Below are 6,794 nucleotides of genomic sequence, written 5' to 3'. Positions count from 1 at the left end.
TTTTTTTTTTTTTTTTTTTTGTTAAGATTTATATATTTGTGCACAGAACTGGGGTTGGATTCACCAGAGACAGAGCAGGGAGCAGAACAGGCTGTCGAAGTCCATTGCTGAGGGGAGCAGCGGGCGGGTCAGGAGAGGTCTGCCGCGCCATGCAGGTCACCTCCGGGGCAGGCGGGGATCGAACTCACGTGGAAGTGACTTTAGTTTCTCAGTACGGTGCTTTAACCTGCTGTACCACCAGGGAGGGCCCAGCTCTGGGGAGGTTTTATCTCGGCTTTCAGCTTCCACCTGCCCCACGGCTATGGAGATGGGGGTGTTCTATTTCACAACACCTGTAGTTGTCAGGAGCCCAGGCCCACCCTGAGGGTGGGACACAGCGGGACAGTCATTTACCCTCCCACAGAGGGTGTGTCGACGTGGCCACAGGGCGAGGCAGCCATCCAGGGAGAACCCGCTGGCCCTGCTGGTTGGCCCTTGCTCCCTGCAGAACAGCAACCAGAGGGGGAGGGCACTCTTCTTGCTGTTTTTTTAAATTTAAATTAGGCTTTTAAAAAAGATGTTTTCTGGCTTCCCAAAACGTCTGTTGGAAAGTGCAGCGCACTTTCCTGCCCCCTTGTCCTGTCTCCCTTGTGCTTGCCAGGACGATGGGGGTGGTGCTGGGCAGTCTGTGGCCTGGGATGGGTCTCCTTAGCGGGTGCAGTCATATCCTCGGGGTCCCCTGGCTGATGGCGCTGCTCTCGCTCTGAGTCCCACGCTGCCATCTGGCACCTGCCGCTTGCCTGTCCAGTCGCCCACGGGACATCTGGTCACTGGTGGAGGGCATCTTGCATATAGATATTGGTCCAGGGAGAGCCTGGAAAAGTCCGGAGGGTGAGATCTTGAGTTTGGCTTTGTCTTTGGCCATGGGTAGGACAAGTCACTAGATGCCCGTGGGACAAACAGACGTTTGTGGTAGTCACCTGAAGGCCATGGGGGCGGGCGTTGGCTCAACACAGCCTCAGCCATTTTACACGATGCATGCAGCTTGCCTGCTGCCAAGCCTGGCTTGCTCAGCTCTCTGTCTAATGCCAGGCCATGAGCTCAATTCACTGGATAACCCAATTCACTCAATGACCGGCTCTAAGGAAACCCTCTGGCCAGTGCTGGCCTGGCGAGGTCCAGGCCTCCGTATTCTCAGCCGTCTGAGAGGAGGACGGGTGGGCCCCAGTCCCTCGCTCACAGGGAGTTGCCCCGTCTCACTCTGTGTTTCACTAGGGCTGGTTCTGACCAAGTCCTGTACATCTTTTTCTCCCAGCAACTGCGGGAGCTCGCTGACAAACCTTCCGTCTCCATTAATTTCAAGACTGACTTTCTCATGTGTGACCCACAGCTTCGATTCTGTCCATGTCCTGTCCGACATCTCCCCAGGCAGGGCTTGTACCATGCTACTCAGCTCTGGTGGGATGGCTTCTGAGTTCCTCCTGGCCCCCTCCTGGGGCTCCTGGCCCACCCAGCGTCCTGCCACCTCCTGCGGCACCCCAGGCCCTGCTGCCGGGCCCTTTCTGCCCCCTGTCTCTGGCTGTGGTCTCTGGGGACAGGGCTGGGCCTTGGGGACTCTTCCTTCAAAGGGGGCATGATGGGTCTGTGCCCTGGTGGAGACTGGCCAGCTGGGGACAGCCACGTGGAGAGGGGCCTGAGGTGTGGGCCGATGATGGGGCTCATCACCGGCAGATGCCCCAGCTAAGCAGTGCGGGCTTTAGATGGAACACCCTCCCCTGTGGGCTTGAAGAGCCCCCAACTTCAAGGCTTGCAGTAGATGTGTATTAGTTGGGTTTTGTTTAAAGAAATAAAGTGATTTATTTATTGCCACTCTCATCTTTTAGGGTCCCTGCCCCTGACATTTGAATCTAGAGACCACACTTAATTTGCATCTGCTAGTTTTTACAAGACTTTGCTCTGTTTAGTCATTCTCTATATAAATGCCCAGCATTCCTCTTTGTCCTTATCTGCTTTACTGCACATTGGTGAATGGCAACACATCGCAAGTGGCAGGAACTCTCCCTGGAACTGATAGCCGGAAGAGGATGGGTTGACCAGAACGGCAGGTGCAGGGTTGTCAGCAGCTTCAGGTACAGCTTGACTCAGGGGCTCAGCTCTGGTTCCTCCCTGTATCTTAGTTCTCTCCTCTGCTGTGTGGACCCCACACACAGGCTCTCAGCCACCCCGAGCTGACTTTCTGCCCCAGTGAGTTTCTGTTTCTTCAGTCCTGACCTCACTCAGTTATTGGACCACACAAGGGCACCCAGTGATTCTGTGGGACCTTTCTCTTCAGAGGAGAAAGTTGAGGCTCCAAGATGAGTGAGAGTGTTAGGTCGCTCCCTGACAGGCAACAAAGCTGTATCCCAAGTCCTGAGCAAACTGCAGTGAGGAAGGGAAAGACAGGTGTGCAGGCCTTGGGTCTGGGGAGCGAGGGTGTGTGGTTGGAGACTGGTGGACACGGAGGCCGCAGCTGAGTGCAGGACATGCAGAGAGAAGCTGCCTCCCCCGAGGCTGAAATGAGGCTCCCAGCAGAGGCAGCCCCTGCAGGCCAGGGTGGCTGGGACCTGGTGTCCCCCTCCACCTGGCTTATCCTAGCAGGGGATGTTGGGTCCTTCTGCTCAGGGCCCTGGGCTCCTGCTTGGACAGGCAGCCTGGTGAGCCGTGCAGGGCTGCTAATCTTTCTCTTTTCATGAAAACTAAATTGTTTGTTGAGGTCACGCTGGTTTACTACACTGTGATTTTGGGGTACAGGTTCACAGCTCCTCAGATGTGGGTGCCACCCAGGCCCACCCCACCCCAGAACCCCTCCCTCCTTTTCTTTGGCCTGACCATCCCTGGGTGATTCCCAAAGCCCCCCTTCTTTCACGAAGAGGACCTGGCATCCCTCTGCTCCCTTCCAGGAGCCCCCTGGGGGTCTGGAGGAAGGGTGGCGGTAGTCAGAGGGACTGGATCTCCAGCGAGGAAGCTCACGTCTCCACACCAGTTGCTCAGCCTGCTGGTTCTTCCCCGTGACTCATGACGACAAACAGCTCCCACTTGGAGATTGAATTACATCCTATTCAGCTGACACAAAGCGGCTGCTCCGAGGCTGGGCGGTCCATGAATAAGTAAATAGTCTCCAGTGCAAGGCCAGCCCAAGGCTGGGGACCAGAGCAGTGCTGTTGGGTGGCCCTGTCTCTCCCTGAGCCTCCGGAGCTGATCCCCAGTCTGGTAAGTACCACTTAGGCAGTGGGGGCTCTGCCCACTTAGTAATTGGGGGCTCGGCCAAGAGGGGAGGTTCACTGGGCGCGGCTCCAGGTGGGGCACTGCCCTTAGCGCTGAGATGCTGGAGGGACCCTGCAGCCTAGGTCATGATGACCCAGCTTTTGAGCCTGCGGGGTCCCAGCAGTGCTTAAATTCCTGGTTCCCTCTGCCCCCTCCCGGCTCCCCCATCCCCTGGGGCTATCGTCCCATCTGTCCAGGCCAGTGTGGTGAGGAAGGATCCCTGCCAGAGTCAGCACGGTGGCTGGCTGTGCACAGGGCTGCGTGGGATGTCCCCAGGAGGAAAGGCAGGCAGGTGCAGCTCAGGGCGGGTGTCCCGAGTCCCAGCGTCCCCACCCCAGGACAGCCAGCACCTTCCCAGGCCGGTGAGCGCTCACCCCTTCTGCTCAGGGGAGCAGCGCGGTTACTTTCGGTTTGTCTTGATTTGGGCATCAGCGTCCGTCCCCCTCTTCCAGCCCAGACTTCTAGAGCAGGCTTCACACACGAAGGTTTGGAGATGAACGTGATTAGGTGATGAACGTGAGCGGACTTTTATTTTGTGCAAGTCCAGCATCACCTGAAACAACACCGGTGAAAATGTCCAGTTGCCTGGGACTACGGGCTCTTCTTTGTGTATCCAGGCAGCAGAGCCTGGTCTGGGCTCCTGCCTGGGTGTGTGTGGGGTGTCGGTGTGTCTGCCTTTGGGCTTGCTGGCTGCAGTGACCGGAGCATCCTCACCCTAGCGCCCCTCTCCCTACCTGCCCTGCAGTTCTGTCAATAGAGCTTGTATGAAGAGCCAGTGGGACTCTGGGGTCCAGAGCTTGGAGTTGACCTGGTTTCCTTCATAGGTGTAGACTCGGGCCCACTTGAAATGACAGGAATCGTTCTCATGTGCGGTCACAGAGAACAGTCTTTATGTGACATGGCCATTGGGGGCTCTTCCTTTCTGGGATCCTGGAGCGACCAGGGAGCCCCTGTGAGTGGACAGCTGGGGTGGGGGAACACAGCCCCAGTGTCCTGAAAGATGGCAGAGATGCAGGGACTTGATTTACATCATGCAGGATCCAAAATTTGCCAAGTGCCTCAAGAGCCTGAGAGATATTGTCTTCCTGAAATGTTTTCCTGTATAGAATTAGGAAATATTTACATAATTGGCAAACATTTATGTTTTCCTATTTTCTCCTTTTTTATGGCATTCTTAGTCACTTCTCTGGGGAACATGAGTCCTTTAGGGGACAGGATGTGGGTTGTGGCTGCAGGTCCGGGGTTGCCTTGGAAGGAGGTGGTTGAACATGTCACTTTCCGCCTGTCCTCTCGTGGTGATCAGGGGCTTCTGTGGTGCCACAACAGATGATTTCAGGAAGTTTATAGACGAGATAGAGTTTGTTATCTGATAGCTATTTGTTTCATGTAATTTAGAGAAAAGACGTAAGCATATTGAGTGAGTTAATGAAACAAGCAGATTCAATTACATAAATTTGAGTGGGCCACCAGAGAAGGCTTCTTTTGAGATCCACCTATACTTGTCAATTTAAAGTGCATGGACATGAATAAAAAATAATCAGTCTGCCTAAAGATATATCACCCACCTCCTGTCTTGTCTTCTTTCCATGGCCCTGTCCCTTTGACCACTTGAAACGCTCCCCATGGGTTCTTTGAATTACTTTAGTAACCCTAAAAAATAGTCCAATGTTGTTATGTGTAACTTGTCAACATTCTCAAGGCAAGAGTAGCATCTGCTGTCATGGAAGATACAAGATTCTCAAGCAGGGGTGATTTGGTCCCCAGAGCCCCCTGTCTGGATATATTTTTGTTTGAATAGGGGCGTGGGCATACTATTGGCATCTGTTTGCCACTAGTAGGGATGCTGTGACATATCCTGAAATGTGCAGGACAGCCCAGCCTCCACAGTGACCCAGCCCAAAAGACCTGACAGTGCTGAGGCTGAGAAGTCCTATAGTAATGGAGATCTCACCCCACCCCCAACCTACTCAGAATTACAATTGAGTCAGTAATTAGCATTTTAATTGTTATTATGTATGTATTATTTACTACACAACCAACTGGTGACTGTGATTCTACTTCTTGTAGAGCTTTTTACATCTCCTGGAGTTATTAATTGCCTTTTAAAAATTTTGCTACTTGCAGTCCACATACTAAAAACTCATTCTCAATTCTTCAACACAGCACAACACCTTTTCTTGTCTCCTTCTTTGTTATGTTTTTGACTTGCTCTAATATTTTATGGAAGTCACATTTCATTATAACCTTATGTAAGTTTTAAGTGTACATCATGAAAATCAGTATGTGTCTATGCTCCACTGAGTTCACTGCTAAAATCCAGTTCCGTCCTTACTCCCCATTGTCCCTTCATCCCAATTTATACCCCCCTTTTCTCTTTTCATGAGCTACTTTGCTTGTAGACCCTCTTCTTGCTACCAATTTATTACTCTTTAGACCTGAAGTTAGCTGTTTGTTCTGGTGTTTTCTGTGACAGTTTAACAGGATCTTTTGTAACTTCTGTGACTTTCTCTTTTGGGGTTTTTTAGTCTTTTAGGGTATGCCCCTTGTTTGCTGTAGCCTATTCTGGACTCATTTTCAAAGAGTGATATGCGGGAGGTAAATTTTGTGAATCTTAACATGTACGGCCACATCTTTTTTCACCCTCCCACTTGATCGACTGCTTCTTAGGGCAAAGAATTTTAAATTGGAATAATATCTAATTAGAATTTGAAGGCCTTTTGCTGGTTTCTGGGAGTGCTGCTAACAAGTGGGTGCCTTCACTCACTCTCTTACGTTACTGGAAGTATTTACAGTTTCTTGTCATTCAGCTTCTCATGGTTCTCTTTGGAGTGGGTCTTTCTGCAGAGAACTCAGGATAGCCTACAAAAGTTATAGAAACTTTTTTCACTAATTTCCTTCTTTACATTTTCTCTTTCTGGAAAATGTATTAGTGATACTTGGATCTCCCAGGATAATTTTCAAAGTCTTCTTTAATTTTTTTCGATCACTTTGGGAAGTTTGCTTAACTTTAACTTCTAAACCTGTCTCTTGCATTAGGTTCGTGTTAGCAGTAGTCAAGTCCTTTTCATCCACAATTCTTTCTGCTTTTCCTTGGTCCTCTGAGGCATCTTGTTCTCTGTCCCTTTGTAAAGCTCCTTGCTGTTGCCTGTACCACCTGTCTTTCTTGTGGGTTTGTGTTTATGTTCTTTGACTTTAATCTTTCATGTTGGAGGCTTTTGAATGCAGTCATAACCCTGAGTTGGTTGTTTGGGCTGGGGCAAGGGCTTGACCTCTCCGTGGATGTCAGGGGGCTTCTCAGTGGTGGGGTCCCTGCAGGGTAGTTGCTGGGGATGGAACACATGGAGGTAGTTTGTGGGTGCTCTGCTGTCTCCCTCTGGAGGTCTCATCCTGGGATTATGGTTTTCTCCCAAATTGCTCTTTCCAGTCTTACGGCTATTTCCAGTCTCCTACCCAGTTTGACGCCAGTAAGGTACAGCCTCTGACCTCCATCATGCCTGCAGGCTGGTGGAGGG

At 51.4% G+C, this 6,794-nt stretch overlaps 1 protein-coding gene across 9 annotated transcripts in view; it reads left to right on the top strand.

Annotated features, from left to right (window-relative positions):
- Positions 1 to 6,794, top strand: part of RIMBP2 (RIMS binding protein 2) — a 112,774-nt gene that overhangs the window by 22,195 nt on the left and 83,785 nt on the right. The window contains exon 1 of one of the 9 annotated variants that reach the window (XM_012731044.1): positions 3,184 to 3,228. The exons of the other annotated variants lie outside the window; for them this stretch is intronic. The gene's annotated coding sequence lies outside the window, so the exon portion shown is untranslated. Of the gene's footprint in view, positions 1 to 3,183; positions 3,229 to 6,794 lie in introns of those variants that run through there. 9 annotated transcript variants of the gene reach the window in all.

Source organism: Condylura cristata, unplaced genomic scaffold, assembly GCF_000260355.1.
Source record: "Condylura cristata isolate star-nosed mole 26May11 unplaced genomic scaffold, ConCri1.0 scaffold00029, whole genome shotgun sequence".
NCBI classification, from domain to species: domain Eukaryota; kingdom Metazoa; phylum Chordata; class Mammalia; order Eulipotyphla; family Talpidae; genus Condylura; species Condylura cristata.
This window is presented reverse-complemented; position numbering and strand designations above follow the sequence as displayed.